We start from the raw sequence: 20975 nt of genomic DNA on the forward strand, positions 1-20975 counted from the left end.
AGACTTATTTGCTGTGAATGTGTAGAAACTCAGTAATATTGGTTTTGGATTGTACTTTTCAGGATTTGTTTATTGGTTCTCAGAGGATTTTGGTGGAGCCGCTAGGTCTTTCCAGCTATAATGATATTTAATGTTGTTGGTAAGCCGAGGTAACTGCTCTTTTGATTTGTTCACCTTCCTAAATTACTTAACTAAATAAAGTATTAAATCTCACAATCATGAAATAAATATATTTACGGAATTGTCTACTTCATGTTTTTGGATCATAGGTAACTCAAACTCCAGAAGCTGAAATGGCACACACAGAGGTAGTCTGTCTTTGTAAGGAAAAACATTTCATAACATCAGAAATAAGCAGTGTCTATTTTCATTGTATTAAGATTTGTATGGCTAGTCAGATGGCTCAATTATTAAGAGCTATTCTTTCAGAGGATCTAGGTTCAATTCCAAGCACCCACATGGTTGCCTTACAACTGTCTGTAACTCCAGCCCCAGGAAATTCAGCACTCTCTTCTGACTTCTGATGGCTCTATACACACATGGTATATATATATATATATATATATATATATATATATATATATATATATACACACACACACACACACACACACACATACACACACACATTCAGGTAAACACATAAAATAAAAATAAATAGGATCTCAAAAATAGGTTTGAAAATGGGACTGGAGAGATGGCTCCATGGTGAAGAGTACTGGCTGCTTTTTCAGAGAAGCCAGGATTCAATTCCTTTCCCCTGTGTGGCGGCATACAACTGTCTGTAACTCCAGTTCCAGGTGATCTGCCACCCTCACACAACATACATGCTGGTAAAGCATCAATACACATAAAATAAAAATAAGTAATAAAAAGATCTCTAAAATTGTTTAAAAAAAAGAAGTATCAAACATTTCCGAGAAAAGAGAGATTTAAAAATCCTCTTTCCCTGTTTTAAACTTTCCTTTCCTGTGGCTGTGCTCATCTTACGGTAGCCATCGCTTTATTGATTTCTACCCGTCTGCTGTCAAACAAAGATGTCTTCAACCCTGGTACTTTTTGGGATACATATACATATATTTCTGGCCCACTTCTTTTATTCTTCAGTAACAATAAGAGATGAAACAAGAACAATATTATGATAAAGATTTTTATATTAAATTTTTTACCTGTTAAATCATCAAGAAAGTTCTGTTATTGTTGTTTTTTAACATAGAGGTGTCAAGAGGATTGATATAAGTCCCCCCCACTCAAAAATGAAAGATACTAGAATTCAAACCCGGAAGTGAGCCCTATTCTAGTGAGTGTCTTGGGCTAACAGTCTGCTGCACCATTTACTCTCTGTTAGTTCTCTGCCACACCCACTGAGTGATGGGAAATGTCTAAGGCAATAGCATCCTTGCTTAGGAGCATTTGGAAATGAGTGTGTATGCTAGGGGTGGTTAAACACTCATAAAAATACTCTGAGATGTGGCAGATTATTTCAGATTAAAAGATCTAAAAATCTCAGAAATAAAGTTTTGTGGATTGTGGATGTCAAACAGGAACCCTTGGATTGTTTCTATATTTTTAGCACATAACACTAAGCTTGGAGCCTAGTAATCTCAACCCAGGTTTATTAGACTACCGAAAAACACTAAGAAGTATTGGGGAATACATGAATTTTAAAGTTAATATTCCAAGCTGTCAAAGGAAAGTATTTATCTACAATGATTAGCCAGAAGATTGCCTGTAAAGTTGTTACTAAACAGTTGCTTAGTATCCTTCCAGGTAAATAAGATTACAGATGAGTTGCTCGAGATACCCAGACATCTCTTTGATTGGCAGATATATCTGTGTAATGAAATGGAAAATCAAATATTATTTAAATGAACTTAATTATTTAACAAACTATTTCTGAAATCAATGCTCTGAAGTATTATAAGTATTATAAGTTATAAAAACTGTGCATACATGATTTAAAAGTTGAAAACTAATGGCTTCTCATGTTCTTAAAAGTTGAGTGAATGGAAGCTGGGTATGGTGGTGCATGTCTTTAATCCCAGCATTTGGGTATCAGAGACAAGTAGATCTCTATGAGTTTGAGGCCAGCATGGTCTAGATAGATACTTTTAGGTCAGTCAATATTATAAATGTGACCTTTTCTCAAAATGGACAAATAGTCAGACCAAATTGAGTGAATGGGTTCAGGTGTCTTATCTCCAGATATGCTCAGTTTTAAGCAAACACCACGGCTAACCTACCACCCAGTCACCTCTCATGGTCACCATTTTAGCGCTAATTAATTATTCAGCTCCACTTGTCTGGCAAGTAGCATGTAGTTGAAACTAGGTCATTACAGGTGGATTTCTGTGACTTGGAGACCAAACTGGTGTACAGGAGCAATTTCAATGCTACCTATGCCAAAATAGTAAAATCTTGTTTCAAAAAGTCAATCCTCCACACAAAGGAAAGAAGAAAATGAAGTCTTTCAACCGAAAGAATATGTGTTTTAAATGAACAAAGATTAATTTTTTTTTGGAAAAGGCTGAATACATTTAGTGGAAAACATTAGGTGACCAATTTCTTTGGACTGAGAGTGTGCATGAGGTAGATGGTATATAAAGAATAGTTGTCAATTGCAGGTATGCAATAATAGGTAGGTAAAGCCTACCAGTGAATCGCTCTTTATGTCTTCAGTAACTACAATGTATTCACAATTCACAATGCAGAAGATACTATGGCTTATGCTGTTTCTGTTTCCACTGTAGTGTTTAGCAGGGTGTTAACCCGTGGTAGTCACTCAGTGAAATCCTGAAGCTGACTGTATGGAATTACAGAATAACCATCAGTTTGGAGGATATCTCATTACATGGCCGTTTCCATCATTCTGCAGCTATGTAAGCTTGGACTTATTGAAAATTATTTTCCCAATTTGTGTAAAGGGACTCCTACAACAGAATATGTATCACTTATAATAGTATGTAAATGCTTTTGATAACATTTACATACAGAAGTGTTAAATATAAATTCAAGAGTTTGCTCATTGGGTGCAGGGCGATACAAGCCCAAACCTGTGTGGTTATTAGAAATCAGGTCCCATGGAACTTAGTATTCTCATCTTGAGAATAAAGTCAACACAGAAGTGATTAGTGAAGTCCACTAAAATGCTACTCTCTCTATTTCTGAGACATGAAATATCAGTGATGTGTGTAATCAAACACTTTCTAGGATCCAATACACAAATACAGTACTGAATACAAAAAGAAATCAGTAATAGACCATTAAAAACTGAACAGGATGACTCTAATCATTGTGGATGTACTTACAACATGACTAATATCAGCTGGTGCGAGCCAGGGGTGATGTTCATATTAGTTTGCAAATACAAAATAAATAAACAAATAAACAGTAGTGAGTATTTTATTAATCCGAATTTATGTGATTTAGTAGAATGCTAGTTTTTCTTTAGTGATTTTCTTCTACTTTGGTGTCAAGTTGTATTTTCATGGTACAAAGGTAATAAAACATAGTAATTATTTATTCAGATTACCTTATGTGGGGAAAAATGAAAAAGAATACATAAAGTTGAAAACTGAAAATTTCCTAATCTTTTATCTTCTGTTATTTCTCAGGTCCGTGAAACTTGAAGATCAGAAAAATCACAGACCTACAGAAGGCGCCTTTAAAATAGCTTGTATTTTGCAATCAGCATCAACATTACCATTAACAACACTTGAGACTGAACTTTCTAGAAAGGGCTATTAACATATTGAAAAGTGCCAAGTTTTTAATCTATCTAGCCTTACTTAACCTCAAAGGGGAGAAAACAAAATAAAACTCTCTGTACTCTGAGGGTGTAAAAAATGGAAATGAATAAAGGAACAAGAGGCAGTCCCCACCCCAACTCCCGTGGCATTCTGAGTGAAATCTTTACAAGTTAGGAAATGGCGCTAGAAGCCCCTACTTCTGGAGAAGTGGAGTTTGCAGCATTTAACAGAATCTTTGGCTCCCACCGACTTGAGGCAGGTACTGCCAGGCCTATCTAGGAGAAGTGAGATGAAGACGAGGAAACACCAACGGCTTTGTTTCGAGTCGCTCTTCCAATTCCAAACTCCTGGGTGGAAAAATATATTCAAATTTGAGGGGACTTCTTAAGAAAAGAAATGCTTTGTGGAGATATTAAAAAAACTAAGATCAATAAGCTATAAAAATTTGAAGTCCATGTATAAGGTAGATTTTAATGTCACAATAAAAACTTGGCTTTGATAATGTTTTTGTGACTAACATTTGGAGATATTCTTATTGTCAACTGACACACAGTTTTTAATAAGTGGAGACATTTTGTGACTTTTCATTAAATTTATATTTATTTTTCCAAATTGCAAAAGTTTGTCATTATATGTTCTTTGATTTATCCAAATGTATTTATGTATTTTAATATTTCTATGTAATTTTATTTGAAGAATACTTATTTGTATATGTCAGTTTTGGGTATTATCTCAAATTATCTCTGAGCTTATTCAGATAAGTTGATCCAGAGTGAAGAAGGTAAAAGGTAAACAGAGAGAATTGAAAGACGTATTCAGTGCTCATCATTTTAATCTGTGACCCAAACTAAAATGTCTAATAGGAAGTTTGATTTACTTACACTAAGTCCATCAGCCCAGTTGATAATACTACATGCTTCCTTAGCCTGAACATTGGTCCATATATAAGGTTCATCAATAACTGGGGTGCTTGAAACAGTATGAGTAGGCTTAACACCAGTGATATTGTACAAATGCAATCCTCTAGAGCAGTCATTTTCTACCTCCCAAAGCCCACACTCAGTGACACACTTCCTTCTTCAAGGCCACACCTTCTCCACCAAGGCCACACCTCCCAATAGTGCCACTTCCTATGGAGATATTTGCTTTCAAACCACCACACTAGGGAAGAAAGGAACACACGTTTTAGCTTTCCTGTTTGTATGCATTATTCGTAACCACATCGAAGTCATTAGAACTCATATCATAGTATCATGGATGCATGTACCACTTATCACATTCAGGCTCATTGTGAAAGTGTACATATGCATGTGGACATTTCCCAGTGTTCAGAGTGGGGGGAAACACATATAGACATATATATTTTGACTAAACATTACCGAAAGGAAAAATTAGATTGTTTTTCAATAGGATTTTGCTATATAGTCCAGGCCACCTTCAAACTTATATTTCTTCTCTCTCTAGCTTTTTTCTGGGATTACAAACTTGTCCAACATTTTCAGTAGTTTATGTTCTTTTATGTGACTATTTGTGAACAGTATGAAGCTAGTGGGCAATTGAATTGTTTTAACTGCAAGATTTCATTATCTCTTCATTTTTTATTTACCCTTTGAAAATTATTCTTATATTCTTTATACATCTTTCTATGCCTATAATTTTAAAGATAATAATAAATTTTAAAGATACCTAGCAAAAGTGAATCTCTATGTGAAGGTTGGGGAATGGGGGCATGCACTGCTCTAAGACATTATCTACCTTTAGACTCCTCAAAAGTCCTCTAAAAGATATAGTATTCTGTTTTAATTCCATCCCCAATAATATTAACAGTAGCTGTTTTATACTTGTTTTGAAGTTAGAACATCGTGATTCAAATAATGCTTAAGGCACTAAGCTAGTGTGTAGGATGGACGCAGTTTTTGAATTTATCTTTTTTGTCAAATCAGGCAGGGAGCATACTTTTCCCTTCTAGGCTTCTAGACCACAGGCTTTCTTCAGTCCAAAAAAAAATAGGGTTGTTTTATATGAACAGAACATCGAGTCCAGATTTAGATGTAAGATTCGGTGTCAAGAAGAGCAATATAGCAAGTAATTTCATTTTTAGTCAGTCATACTTTATTAGACAAATATGTTAGAACAAATATTTAATCTCATGAATGTTTCTCTGTTTTGGCCTTAACTTTGTCCTCAAGTTTGTACGTTCTCATCACCATTACCTCATAGAAAGTTAACTTTCCAGATTTCTAATTTTTGACGGCTTCTACTTATTTTGTCTCTAAGGGAACTTCCTTAATAGATAGTATATACTCTTTGGAGGAAAGTGGAAGCATAATATATATTATTATGAAGTGTGAGGGCCACTCTAAGGATAAACTGGTACAAATATCTATGTCTTCATAAATACCATATTTGTGTACATGGTGTGTGAACAAGATTAATGATCTAATCAAAACCATCCCATAGGCCTGCACATGTGTGTGCACACATTCACATTCATCTTTTATGAAAAAGCACAATTCTGACACCAATGACATTTTGTATTTGGATGGAACAAGCTGGTGCCACCAAACAGGAACATTAATTCAGTGGCTCCTTGGCATGTTCCTATAGCAATGCAATGTATTATAAGCATGTTCTCTATATAAAGACAAACAAATAACATGTGTATCCTATTAGCTCTAAATCACAGCAGGGAGCTGAACTCATAGAAAAACAGTGCATCCAACCTTGTGCATATTAAGGGTTCCGCTCTGGTTCCAGATAATTTACATAAGGATTTTTGAACACCACACTCCTTCGCAAGTCACCTCTCTCTGGAAGAGGCTGTCCATTATGGAGTCAAGGGTCTCGTCAGGACCAACCTAAGGATAGTATGCCCACAGGTATAAAAGAAAATACATAAAGTATGTTGGCCTCAAAAACATGTCTGAGAACTTTTTACCTGTGAAGAGCCCTTGGCAGCATTGATGGTTTGGAGGATAAGTCAAGCTGTCATGAAGGTGGGGAACTAGGTAGTTAAACTCTTACAAGCTGGTTGTGGCTCAGAATGCTCTCCAAACACCCACGTAGGCCTGAATATACTTTATGTGGAGCATCCTATTAATCTCCACTAGTTATTCAAGAAAATAGCAAGGTTAAACAATACAAAGGAAAAGCAGAAAGGCCCTAGATTTTCCAGACTTTGCTCATGAAAATTATGTATGTATATATAAATGTATACATGAATATATATATATATTATATTGCAGTACTCATTCTTCAAACTCCACCTTTCAATATCAGTATGCTTTTAGTGATATCTTTCACTTTTTTTATTTCTACCTTTGCAGCACTATTGATTGAACCCTGTGCACACTAGCAAGGCACTCTACCTCTGAGGCTGTTTCCATGGACTCATCATTTCTACTTTACAAACTCTATTTTAGAAAATATTACCATTGCCAGATTATTAGAGGGAGCGCAAGCGGAGGACAGCCATAAAGAAAGGGATGCGTCGGTCCTAATGCGGCCATGGGCAGAGAAGGGAGGGCTTAGGTGTGCATTCCTTACTTGATTTTATTGTCTACATGTTGACTGCATTGCCCCACTGGGAGCTTTCTGGACATATTGTTTAAGGCATTTCATCAAGGAGAAACCATATTCTTGAATTTATATAGAAGAGATGCTTTGAATGCGAGGTTGTATCGGGTTCACCAGCTAAAACACAACATTCATTCAACAGCACTGGAATCAATAAACATACGTATTCTCTTTTAGGAAACAGCTTTATCATTTTTTTTAAAGAAACTAGGTATGACCTATAATGGATAGATAGATTCTGTATGTTTGGTAGCTAGAAAGTAGGCTTTGATAACTACTTTTCCGACACGCACCCTTCTGAACAATTGGTGCATTTGCGTTTTACTGCAGCAGGGTTATTCCTTTGTATGTCTCTGCATACACATACATGGGCTAAAACTCAAAAGAAGTTTTAGTAATAGGCATTAGAAGGTCTTTTTTTTTGTTGATGCTCCCATAGGGTCCAAAAGAGGATCTGTTAGAGAAGTGTTCAGCTGCTAATAACACAATGCTGCCACAGGCAGGGCTTTCTCCCCAACACTATAAAGTTTGGGAGTAGGTAGTATAGGGTAGATGTACGGTTCAGTCTTGCCACCCAAAGCCTAAATGCTTTCCATGTTTCCGTTCTTCCACACACGGTTAGTAGGCTTTTGCCCTCACTCTTGGCATCTTATAATTCCAAGAAAGATGCTTGCCCGCCATGTCTTATGCTAATACTTCCACAGACATAAAGAAAAGATGAAGGGGTGAGGAGGGAGGCCGAGATGGAGGGTGACTATATCTGGAAAGCAACAGCTTTCCCATCAATCCTAGCAGATGTCTGCTTGCATCTCATAGAGCAGGACTGTGCCACCTGATTAGGATGCAAGGGAGTCTGGGAAAGCAAGTATTTTTAGCTGGACAGATTGCTGCCTCTCCAAAAAAGCCAGAGTCCTATTGACAAAGCAAAAGTGAGGGACGGCACTGTGAAGGCAACTCGCTGTGTGTGCTCCCGGGCTAAGGAGAGACGTAATTTAATCAGAGGGTCATAAAATCGGAGTTGGGCTCCTGTGACTACACCCTTTTTAAAAATGAATTCCAACATAGAATGTTTCGATAGGGTAGAACTTTCATTTATGATGAAATGAAATCAGAATTTAGAGTTTTCATAAGCTTAACAAGGCTGGGAAATTGACTAGTGGTAGAGATGACATACTGCTTTTGCAGAGGTCCCAAGTTCAGGTCCCAGCACCCACAGCCAGCAGTTCACAAATGTCAAAAAACCAAGTTCCCAGTGTTCCGATGCCCCTGACCTCCATGAGCACCTGTACACACAAACATCATAAGCAAAATAAATACAAATTGATCATTTTAAAAGAAGTTTAACAACTGCTTGGATATTCTTGATAGCTTTCTATCCTATGTTCACAGCTTAGAGGGGTGAGAAAGTCATGACCTTCATGTGGCTCTGAGCTTAGAGGCATCATGTTACTGGGACAATTTCTACTCACCTCTTCTTTCTTTATTATTATTATTATTATTATTATTATTATTATTTGGGGGGGATTTTTCAAGACAGGGTTTCTCCGTAGTTTTTGGTTCCTGTCCTGGAACTAGCTTTTGTAAACCAGGCTGACCTCGAACTCACAGAGATCCACCTGCCTCTGCCTCCCGAGTGCTGCAATTAAAGGCGTGCGCCACCACCGCCCGGCTATTATTATTTTTTTTTTAAAAAAAAGAAAACGAACTCTTTCTTTCTTACACATAACAATCCAAGTTCCCATTCCTCCCCTCCTCCCATTCCTTCCACTTACCCTCCCACCCAACCCCCATCCAGTCCTCAGAGAGGATAAGGCACATTGCTTTGGGAAATATCCAAGGCCCTCCCTACTATACCTAGGCTGAGCAAGGTATCCATCCAAAGAGAATAGTTTCTCAAAAATCCAGTACATGCAATAGGGATAAATCCTGGTGCCACTGCCAGTGGCCCCTCAGTCTGCCCCAGCCATGCAACTGTCGACCACAATTAGAGGGACAAGTTTGGACCTATGCTTGTTCCTTCCCAGTCCGGATGGAGTTGGTGAACTCCCATTAGCTCAGGTATACTGTTCCAGTGGGTGAATCCATCATGGTCTTGACCTCTTTGCTCATGTTCTCACTCCTCTCACTCTTCAACTGGACTTTGGGAGCTCCATATATTGCTCCAATGTGGCTCTCTGCCTTAGTTGCTGGATGAAGGTTCTATGGTGATATTTAAGATATTCATCAGTCTTACTATAGGGAAAGACAAGATTGGGCCCCCTCTCCATTATTGCTTAGGATCTTAGCTGGGGTCATTTTTGTGGATTCCTGGGAATTTCTCTAGAGCCATCATCTTTCCTTTCAAACCTTTTTTATAAGTAGCTGTCAGAAATGTTATGTAATAAAATCAAAAGTTATTATGAAAATGTGCATAATAGACACTTTAGGTATTGCCCTGTTTAGGGACTCTTTGACCTTTCAATAAGGAAATTTGCAAAAAGCCAGTCTCTGATTTCAGGAAGTACAGAATGCCTAAAAAGAGTTAATCTTGAGCAAGAAAACATTTTGTTTGGCTCCTTAACCCAGACCGTCCTTGAATTCACAATCCTGTCTCTGCCTTCTGAGTGCTCAAATTCAAGTTATGGAGTTCCACACCCAGAAAGCAATAGAATATTAATTAGTCTTAGCATTTAAGATACTCGAGTGTTCAGTTGTCTTTCTTGACAAAGAACCTTAGCTTTCTCTTGCTTACCACGGGTTGCATAAGCGAGAAGCGTTAAGGCCTTTGATTCTGACAACATACTTGCAGAACAGCGATCACTTTACCAGATGACCTGTGAGAATTAAGAAACAGCGCACTTCTCTGTTCAGAGAAGTAGAAGCAATTTAGTAGTGGTTAAGAGTTGGAAATACTTCAACCTTTAATAAGCTCCTGGACTTTTTCCCGGATTCATCATTTCTTCATTTTGACAAAGCTTTCATAAACAGAACGTAGGGAGATATTTGGCAGAAAGGTATAATGAAACCGCTCCTTTGTAAGCTAAGCAACTAGAAAGAGAGGACGGACTCAGGCGTTTCTGGATTGAAACAATTCAGGCTGTTGTTGTAGGTGTTCATGGATGTTTTAAGTGCCTCGAAGGCCTTTATACTCTCCAAAACAATTTGTCTTCACCTATAAACTACACGTGTTAGCACACTTTTCAGCTGCGCTGTGCTCCTCCTTCACCGCCTGCAGGCCCAACATTCCTGGCACAGCACAAAGCTACTGGGAAACGTTTGTTAGCTTCCCCTACCAACAAGGATGTTTCTGGGAGCCAGCTAGGGTGTGCAGCTCAGATGCCAGACCAGTTTTCTTGATTTGCACAAGAAGGGCTCTGAGAGCCCTTGTCCTTCGTCCACAGGCACAGAAAGCCCCTGCTCTGAAGTCTCACGGACTCTCACGTTGTCTGCGTCTCCCTTTCCTCATGTTGCTCAAAGTCTATCTGATTCTTGAGAAGTCAACCTGGGTTCTGTGCATCCCAAGACTAGGGATGTCAGAAGGGGAATGCTTTCACTACTTTCTATAGGGTAGCTACTTATGTAGCTTCCTAGTATTTCCCATGGAAGTGCTGGTGTAAGGCTCTTTCCAGGGATGGAAAGAGCCCCCAGCTTTCTTCCCTAGGACGGTTGTGGGGATGCATAGAGAACATATAATATGGTCTTTCCCAGTAATTCTTAAGGGATGAGGAATGCTACAGAAAGATCTTTGTCCACATATGGAGCATATCATCTTTAGCTGACTCCAAACAGTCTCTCGGTTCTGAAGAATCCTACAGGAATGTTACAGTAATAGCTAACCCCAGTTACCAGAATGTTATCACTTTAGTAAAACTTGTTTACTAGATACGAACCTTCCTCTCTCAAATTATATAAACTGTTTAACTATTTCACTAATAATAATTTGTGTGTGTGTATGCATATGAGTGTTTGCCTGTATGTACGTCTGTATCATGTGGGTGCCTAGTGCCTGTGGAAGCCTGAAGAGAGTGTCAAATCCCCCGCGACAGTAGTTACAGATGGTTGTGAGCCATTATGTGGGTGTTTGGAATCGAATCCAGGTCCTCTAAAAAGGCAACAAGTGCTCTTACAGTCTGAGACATAATTGAGAAGGCAAAAATACTTAAATACAAGAGGCTCATCGTGCCTGTGCTCTTGTACATATGCATAGTAAGATAGAGTTAGAGCTAGAAAAAAAAACTAGTTTTTAGGTAGAGCAGAATTAATAAGCCCAATCTATAAAAAGTTCATTTGAATACACACAATGCTATGATGATCTTATATAGAAAAAAAGGATAAGAAGATGAAATTTACAAAGAGAATATTAAACCAAATCATGCAGATTCCACCAATAAGGATTCATTTTATATCTCTTAAAATAATCAAAAAATTAAAATGATAATTTGTGATACTGATGAAATTGCGGAAAAGGTGGTATCTGCATTTACTTTTTGCAGTTATAAAAGGGTTGGAAACAAATTCCATGAATTCATTTCATTCAAAGTCATGAAAATTCCTGTAAGTGGCCAAGGCACTATTGGCAACGGTTGCCTGCTGAAGGAGGTGAAGTCTTTGACTTCAGCGGTGTAGCCGCTGGTGCGATGTCCCTGCTCTAGAGAGCAACTTCCCAGCAATGCCCATGCGGGCGGCTCTAGCTCACTGCCAAGACTCACCAGAACGGAAGAAGGGAACTTTCGTTTGAGAAGAGGCATTTCTGAGGGAGGGAAGGGGAATAGAAGGTGGTGATGAGTAGCAGATATTATCAAAATATCTTATAGACATGTATGAAATTGTCATAGAATAAATAAAAAAGTTTTAAAATCCTTAAGAAATGTTTACAAATAACAATTCCAAAAAATAATGTTAGCCAAAAACAAAGCATGGAAAAACCAATCAATATATATATATTATAAAGCATATGTGCAGACCAACATTTCTAAACAGAATGATTTTAAACTACAAATCAAGAAACAACAGAATAAAACACACCCATTGTAACAAATAAATATAATATGCTAGCAATCTCTGTTTCTGGTTTGGATACAGTATTGTAAAACATGATTGTACATGTGTTCAAGTTCTGAAAAGAGATTTCTGAAGATGACATTTGTTAGTGTGGTATACATTTTTAGGGATTTTTAACTTAATATTTATTTTAATGTGGTCAAAATTTAAAATTGGGGCTCAAGAGATGACTTGGTGCCCGTGAGTGTTTACTACACATCATCATAGACTGAAATTTGGGTCCCAGCACCCATGTTATAAGCTGGACGTCTGGTACAGACCTGTAACCCCAGTTCTGGCGCAGGTAGAGGCAGGGGAATTCCTGAGCTTTCTGGTTTCCAATATAGCCAAGAAAGAGTGAGCTCCAAGTTCAGGGAAGAATGTCCTTAGCAAGATTAGACAGAGAACGTCAGAGGAGGACACTCAGCTTCTCCTCTGTCCTCTGTGTGCATAAGCATGCACAGAAACACACACAGAAATATACACACACAAATAAAAAAAATGCACACAAACATGTGTGTACATTCATGCAAACATGTGTATATATATATACATACAGAGAAATATACAGACACAAATGTGTATGTGCACACACAGAGAAACAAACATGCACACAAACATGTGTATATGCACATGCAAACATGTATATACAGACACACACACACAAAAGCAAGTTAAACTCTATACTGAACTTACTAAGTAGCTTTGACTTACTGAGGAGTAATCTAAACCTGACTTAAGTCCTCTGGTCACTCTGGTGTATGCTTACTGCTCATTGCTGCTGCGGTATCCTTTTCTAGCTGAGTTATAACTGTCACTATTACAGGTAGTGAGCACACTTGGAGCAGAGGTGATGGAACAGAGGGGAAGGCAGACTTTCTAACACAAAATCTCTTTATTCAAGGAGCCACGCCATTATGTGCTTGCCATTTAGACATCCTGTTTTCTTTTCAAAACTGCTAATGATTATTTATTACACATTATATCACAGGCAATATAAAGAACCAGTGAGCAGAAATCCTCTTTATCTTCAGTAAAATGTTCAGATGTTACATAATAACCCTTAATACTACCATCTTCAAATTTAATCATAAAAAAGGAAACCCTAGTTAGAGAAAAAGCTGACTTAGGAAAAAGAGAAAAAAGGTAAAGGAAGAAAGGAGAAAGGGGGAAAGAAAGAGTATGACTTGTAAACATAAAAAAATCACCTAAGTCCTATATTTTAGTCCAAAATGTTATTCTAATGGGTTTATTTATCTGGATTCCAACAAATACTGTCTGTCTTTTCTCTTGTGTTTTGCTTCAGATATGCATCCTAGGTAGATACATTTTAAATGAATCGATTTTACTTAGTAGCATAAAACACAACATTTCCCTAAAGACTTCGTGTCTTTGAAAATAAGAATCTTTGGTCTGAAATAGCTTAAGGCTGAGTTAGAAAAATGGCCTATATTAATATCAGAACACTTGTTTTGCTTTTGATCATGCACAGAGAGAAAGTCATATCTCAGAGGTGAAACTATATTATCAACATACCTGTGTATTGTTTTTTCTCTTCTGAAATGAAATTCACTAATGACATTCCTTAAGGTTTTTCTTGTCTATCAGTCTATCTGTCTGTCTATCTGTCTATCTATCTATCTATCTATCTATCTATCTATCTATCTATCTATCTATCTATCTATCTATCTGTGTGTATAATATACCTAGTAAGATATAAAAATTTAAAATATAAAATTGCAAACTAGACAAATCTATCTTAGCTGGTAGTGTAAACAGACTCTGGAAAGATAAGTGCTTGCTTATATTGACCACAATTTTGGTTTGCACATAATACCTATCTTCCAGAAATAATATTTAAACATAATATTTTAATGTAAACTTCAGGTGGGCCCCATGAACGAGCATTTGCCCATTTTTGAAAAGGAAACAAGTTCAGTTCTCTCCTTTGAAAACCATGATTTAGTACTTAACGGCATAGTGTCTTGCTTGCTATTCCACAATATTTACACAAAGTTTTCAGTTTGCACTGCATTTCCCTCTGTGTCTGCCTACGGTTACACAGGATCTTAACAGGAAGCAGAAGCATTAAAGACACACTCCTCCCGAAGACAGAGTGCACTTTGCCCTGTGGAGTTCGGCAGGTTTATGTTGGGACCCTACACTCTGTGTTTTGTTGGACTCTTAGCTTTCTCTTCCTGTAGACTTGTGATGTCTTCTTACAACTTTGCTGAGCTCTTCTGGTTGTGTAGACGTGGCTTCTCTTCTGGTCTCAGAAGGTTTAGTGTTCTTTTTGTTGTCGTTGTTGTAGTTTTGGTCATGTTATGCCTTAGAACATCATATACAAAAGCCGTGTCTTATCAGTTAAAGATAGGTACTGTTAGTCTTTCCTTTGACAGTTTTATTGGGTGAGTAGGAAAAAGATTAGAATGGACGTAATTTTGTAGAGATGTTTTAAACTGATCAAGGGAAAATTAAAATCTGGTATTTTGTCTCTTCCCACATGGTTAAGAATTTTGAGTCTCAAAAATTCATTACTTAGGAAGGCAGTGTTAAATTTAAATTATAAGGACAAGCCGGGCGGTGGTGGCACACGCCTTTAATCCCAGCACTCAGAAGGCAGAGGCAGGTGGATCTCTGTGAGTTTGAGGACAGGCTGGTCTACACGAGCTAGTTCCAGGACAGGCTCCAAAGCTACAGAGAAACCAAGTCTTGAAAAACAAAACAAAACAAAAATTATAAGCACGAGAAGAAGGCACATTATGACTCTAACTGAGGGCAATAATAAATTACATAGGTACTTTATATCCTTTTTCCATTCTATAAAAAAAAACAGAACATCATTTGATGGAATGATGGATTAAAATATGCAGATAACTTTTTCCTGTACTTCAGAATATCAGTCCAGCAATTCCCAACTTTCATAAGTCGTATTCTATTTAGAAATTGTCTCCCAAGTGTTTTGTCATATCATATCATGAGTTCTCTACTCCTTTGATATGCTATATAGTTTATTACTTTTTTCATTTTTCTTGTGACATAGATCACAGAACTTTAAGATATTGACTATTGCATCTTCCATAATTTGAACTTAAAATATGACAGGGAAAAGTTAAATAGTTATAACATCTATTTACATAACAAAAGATGTTCTGTATTTCAAAGCTTATCTTTTTCAATGAGCTTCTAGGTGAAAACATGGTCTCATAATTACCTCTATGTGGATTATTTTATGTAATAAAATGATTTTGTCTTTCATTATCACTAAGTAATAGACTTATTTGTTACTGATTATAATGAGTTACAAATGAATTCGGTGCAATTGCTCTAGCCCTCTACAAACTTGCACAGAGAGAGAGAGAGAGAGAGAGAGAGAGAGAGAGAGAGAGAGAGAGAGAGAGAGAGAGACAGGCAGGCAGGGACAGAGGAGAAACAGGAAACAGACAAAACTCTACTAAAGATGTTTCTTTTTAATCACTACTAGCACCTCCCCAAGGAAAATCCCACACCCAAAGTTTGATATTACTCATCCTAGAAACTATGGAAACTAAAGTTGAAGTTATCAAACAACATTTAGTCTTCCCCACCTTTCCTGACAACAACACACTCTTTTTTCCATTAGACGCTAATTCAGGAAAAGGATTCTGTTAGACTCTTTTCATCATCACTTTTTATGGTTGTAGAGTCAATTTTGACTCTAAGATACCCTGCATGACTCAGGTAGTTTGTATAAGACCTTCAACCTATAGCAAACTGGCAATATAGGGGAAAGTCCATAGTTATAGTGTGTGTGTGTGTGTGTGTGTGTGTGTGTGTGTGTATGTGTGTTTCAAGAAGCAAACTTGACAATGAAACAGTTTTTCTACTTACCAAAAGAAACAGAACTTGTATGTGCCCTCAAATCCATCTATACTTTATACTTTCTATAAACTGCTAAAATATCATTGATTACTCAGATTAGCAGTAAACATTTACTAAGGTTCCAATATTGTAGACCAGGTCATATCTTTCCTCTTTCAGTGTTTAGAAAACAAATAGAATGGATGGAATGTATCTTGGCAAATACAAAAACAGAACAGATTGAAGTTGAGCACAGTCAACTCCTTGGCTCTACACATAAGACTATCTTTCTTATCCCTTTTCTATACAACTACTTATGCTTTATTGTAAACAAATATTATATGCACACGTATGTGTGTGTGCAATTGCGGTGCTAGGCAATGAAATGCTGTCTACTACTGTAGACATCTAATTCCACCTTTTATTGTTTTTTAATACGAAATGCCAAGGTATGGATTGGGAAGCAACATAAGGAATTTCTGTACTTTGAATGTTCTTAATCAATCTCTTTGATTTGTTAAGACATCTTTTATTTGTTTAAAGCACAGATTATTAGTTATTGTTACTTTTCTGTGACTAATAGCTATGTTTATTAAAATTTTATTTGATTTGTTTTCATATATTTCTGTGGCATGGTTATCGTCTTTGAACTATAAAGCATGTCCCTTAATATTTTTTTCATAAGTAGGGTGCATTTGCAGAAACTCTAAATTCTAAATTTGTAGTGTGCATATTTATTCTCATTTTAGGCAGTAATTTCAGAGTATATAATAGACTAAATGGGTGTCTTTCTCTTATGGTTTATACTCATTATTCTATTATCTCTTGGTTTTGGTTTAAATTAGAATTTTTTTTCAATTTATTTTAATTCATCTGAAGCTAAAATATTTCTATTGTAGTTTTGAATGTAGCATTCTAATCTTCGATATTTATTAATTCAGTGTCAGTTTTAGTCTGGTCTCCCTTTTATCATGGGATTTGGAACACAATATTTAACATCTTTCTTAATTTTTGCAAAATTCTTTGCAAATATCTCTTCTAATAAGTGCTCCTTTTTTGCTCCCTATAGTTCATTCGCACTGGGACTTTATTAGATAAGCATGGGAGGTTCTTGATTTGTCTTACTTTTACAAAACAAATATTCCGGAATATTCCCTTTTTTTCCTGGAATACTGAGTGAAATTTTAATGCCTCTTCCTACTATCAACAAATGTCCAAATAACACCTGAGGTACTTTCATCGGTATATTTCTGTTTTATTTTAATAGTTAATATATCACACACACCCATTCTTAACCTTCAAATCAGGAAAGGACATAGTGTAGAGAACATGTTTTCTGTCTTAACCATGAATGTAGAGGATACTGAACTAAGAAGGTGATGAAATCATCTTGAATTTCCAAATCACAGTTGGATAACAGGTGCCAAGGAGATACACGTGACCTATCTCAGCTTCTGATGTAAATATAGAATAAAACTTGGTTCAGTGTATTTGCTGATATTCTAGGTTCATTTGTCAGTGTAGCTTTCCTGTGCTAACTACTACGTTGCCCGTCTCCTGCTATATTCACTAATCTCTTAAGGATGGTTCAAAGATAATAGCCTACCAATCTTTTGTAATATTGAAGACTATTCTCTGAACATGAAGACAATTTCTTCAGGTATTACAAGGCTGTTTCCTCCCTAATTCTTAGACTTAAGACCTTCTCTAGTACCTATCAGTATACACACTCCTTATTTTGGCAACAGTTTGTAAAAGTGGCTCTGGGTTCTCGTGTGGTGTACATATGCTTGTAAAACTGAGTGGACTGTGAGTAGTCTGTTCCTAACCTCATATCTGACTACCTGAAGGCCTTAGCATCCCCCTCTAATGAATTTGGGTCATCAGGAATTATTTTATTTTCTTTTATATTGGTCAAGACAGGTTTCTCTGTGTAATAGCTCTGACTGTTCTGTAACTCCCTCTGTAGATCAGGCTGACCTAGAACTCACAGAGATCTGCCTTACTCTGCCTCCTAGAATACTGGGATTAAAGGCGTGTGCCACCGCTGTTGTTGATCCAAAAAGTCTAAAATATCACCGTTAGCATTTTACAGGTTTTAAAAAAAATCTTTAGCTGTGTCTCCTCATTTCCTTCTACTTGCTGGTTTGTCTAGTCATGATTATATATTACCATCTTCCTTGGACATTTTAAATTGATGTTCTACCATCTTGAGTTCCAAGAAAAGCAGTTAGGAAACGCTGCAGGCTTACAAGGACCTTCTCATGTCCCTCTGGTAATGGGAGTATGTGCAAATGTTCCCCACTACGACTTCTGGAGTCATAAGAGACTTTATGAAGTTCTTGGTATTTGATATGCATTAGCCATCAATGGTTCATTTCACACACTGACAACTTTTATGGTGCTTTTAAGAGATATTTTGGAAGCCATATTGGAAGCAATATACTAGACTGGTGGCTCACAAACTTGAATAAAACATTGCCTTATTTTGAAAGTGTAAGTTTTTAAAGACATTGTTAATGTTGAATAAAATTGCTGTCCTTGTTAATTATTATTTATTTATTTAAAGCATAAATGTATAAAGCTAAGTATAAATGTCTTCTGGGTAAATCACAGGTATAGGTAAAAAAATTTAAAAAATCAAAATAATTACAAATATAGTTGTAAAACTAAAAAGATTCAAACTAGCTCATTTATTTTAGTCATGAAAGATGGTGTTGCTTTGCTGAACCAAACTAATGCTTAAAATATGATCATAGTAATGGGTGTTGAGTTTTGTTGTATAAGAGAGATCAAGAAAAAAATAATGACTTTTAAGAATTATGTGGCAAGAGTTTAATAAAGTAATCATGTGACAAGGTGTCCAGCAGCTTAGAAGGCATTGAAGAAGTGGAGGGATTATAGTAGGGAAGACCATAATGTGAGAATATAGAGGTGTATGAACTAATGATCAGAATTTAGAAAATATGGCTTTTGTTATATAACAGGAACAATTTGGCAAAGTGTGAGTTTGTTCAAGGGATCTAATTAACTTGCAGGAATCTTGCTGGGAGGAAGTCAGCAGAGTAACCTAACTCACATTCGGTGAAGTAGCCGGAACCAAGAGGCCAAGGAAGCAATAGGTCCTGAGTACACAGCCAAGCAAGCAGGGCAAGATTGTGTGGAAAGGGAAAGGGCCATACTCACTTGTACTTTTGGGCTGAATACTTTGAGATATATAGTGTTATTATGATCCCTCACCTCCCGAAAATATTTTAATGGGTATACAGACGTTTGCCTTTACTTTAGCATGAACACATATTTACATTTAAAATTTCTTCTAACTCCTCACTGTTGGTTCACAAAAGAAATAAATTGTTATTAGTTTAACAATCCTAAATATAAATAGAGCAAGAACTCTGAAAATTTTAGTAATATTTAATTATGATGTAACTGTTTAGCTTATTCTGAACATGCGTTTAGAAATTGTGAGCAGGATGACTTACCTTTCTCAAATAGTAGAGCAAAAACAAGAGAAAAGTAGCAGAACAATGAACCCCGACAGAGAACTTTGAACTAGACCAGCAGGTCTAGATGAGGGCATGGATATTGTTTCAGAATCCTGTGATAAACTGTTTCTTGCTTCAATATGTGAAGTTCTTTGTGCTCCCAAGCTACCTGGGCAAAGCTGTTGGGGCAATATGCCCAAAGCTTTACTGTAATGCCTTAATTCTCTTCATAAATATTCATTAATGGTTGTTCATAACAAAATTTAAGTATAAAAACCAAGTAGTGGTGGCACAAGCCTTTATTCCCATCACTTGGGAGGCAGAGGCAGGTGGATTTCTGGAGTTCAAGGATAGCCTGGTCTACAGAGCTAGTTCCTGGACAGACTCCAAAGCTACACAGAGAAACCCTGTCATGAAAAACCAAAAAATCAAAACAAAACAAAAACAGATTTATGGATAAGGTCTGTAGTGGTTTGAATGAGAATGGCCCCAATAGGCTCCTATATTAGACCAGTTGGTCTGGAGTGGGTAAAACTATTCTGGAAAGATTGGGTAATACAGCTGTGTTGGAGGAGAGGTGTCATTGGAGCTGAGCTTTGAAGTTTCATAAGCCAGGTCCACATGGAAGCTCTCTCTCTCTCTGCTTCCTTCCTGGAAACAAAGATGTAAGCTCTTAGCTAGCTACTGGTCCAGCACTATGACTGCTTGCCTGATGCCGTGCATCTCATCTCATCCTATATTGATCATGGACTCACCCTGTGAAAATGTAAACAAGCCCCCAGTCAAATGCTTTCTTTTATAAGTTTCCTTAGTTATGATGTCTCTTCAGAACAAACAAATAATAACTAAGACAATTACTAAGCCTGGAGTTAAAGCCCTCAACTTAGTTTTTCAGTTTTATCATTTATTATTATTTTTTAGATACATGTGAACTGATGTGTCAAGTGAGATACACTTTAGACCGAGCATACTGATGCCTTTCTACTTTCTTATCTCTATTACTGTCTTTCTCTACACGGCATACACAACACCTCCAGACAGACTGACTTTTCTCCAACTTAAGGATTGTCAGGTCAGATTCATACAAATTAGAGACCTATCCAGTATCAAGTTTCCAACTAATATCAAGGGTACCAGTTTTCAATAGATGCAGGCAAGGCGGGGAAAGGACTTCTCATGCTCGGCTTATAGTAGACTTGTTTCCTTTGTGTAAGTTGATAGTGAAGATTGAAAGTCACCTCAAATAGTTGAAAACTAAAAAGGTTGTGGAGAGAAAGCAGATAACATTAAATTCAAATATGTG

At 36.9% G+C, this 20975-nt stretch overlaps 1 long non-coding RNA gene across 1 annotated transcript in view; it reads left to right on the plus strand.

Annotated features, from left to right (window-relative positions):
* LOC142843786 (uncharacterized) overlaps positions 1-4264 on the plus strand; it is a 32389-nt gene extending 28125 nt beyond the window's left edge. Inside the window, exons 2-3 of the long non-coding RNA XR_012909691.1 lie at positions 63-149; positions 3615-4264. This is a non-coding gene — a long non-coding RNA (uncharacterized LOC142843786). The remainder of the gene's footprint in view (positions 1-62; positions 150-3614) is intronic.
* Positions 4265-20975: the final 16711 nt, after the last annotated feature.

Source organism: Microtus pennsylvanicus, chromosome 2 (assembly GCF_037038515.1).
Source record: "Microtus pennsylvanicus isolate mMicPen1 chromosome 2, mMicPen1.hap1, whole genome shotgun sequence".
Taxonomy (NCBI): Eukaryota; Metazoa; Chordata; class Mammalia; order Rodentia; family Cricetidae; genus Microtus; species Microtus pennsylvanicus.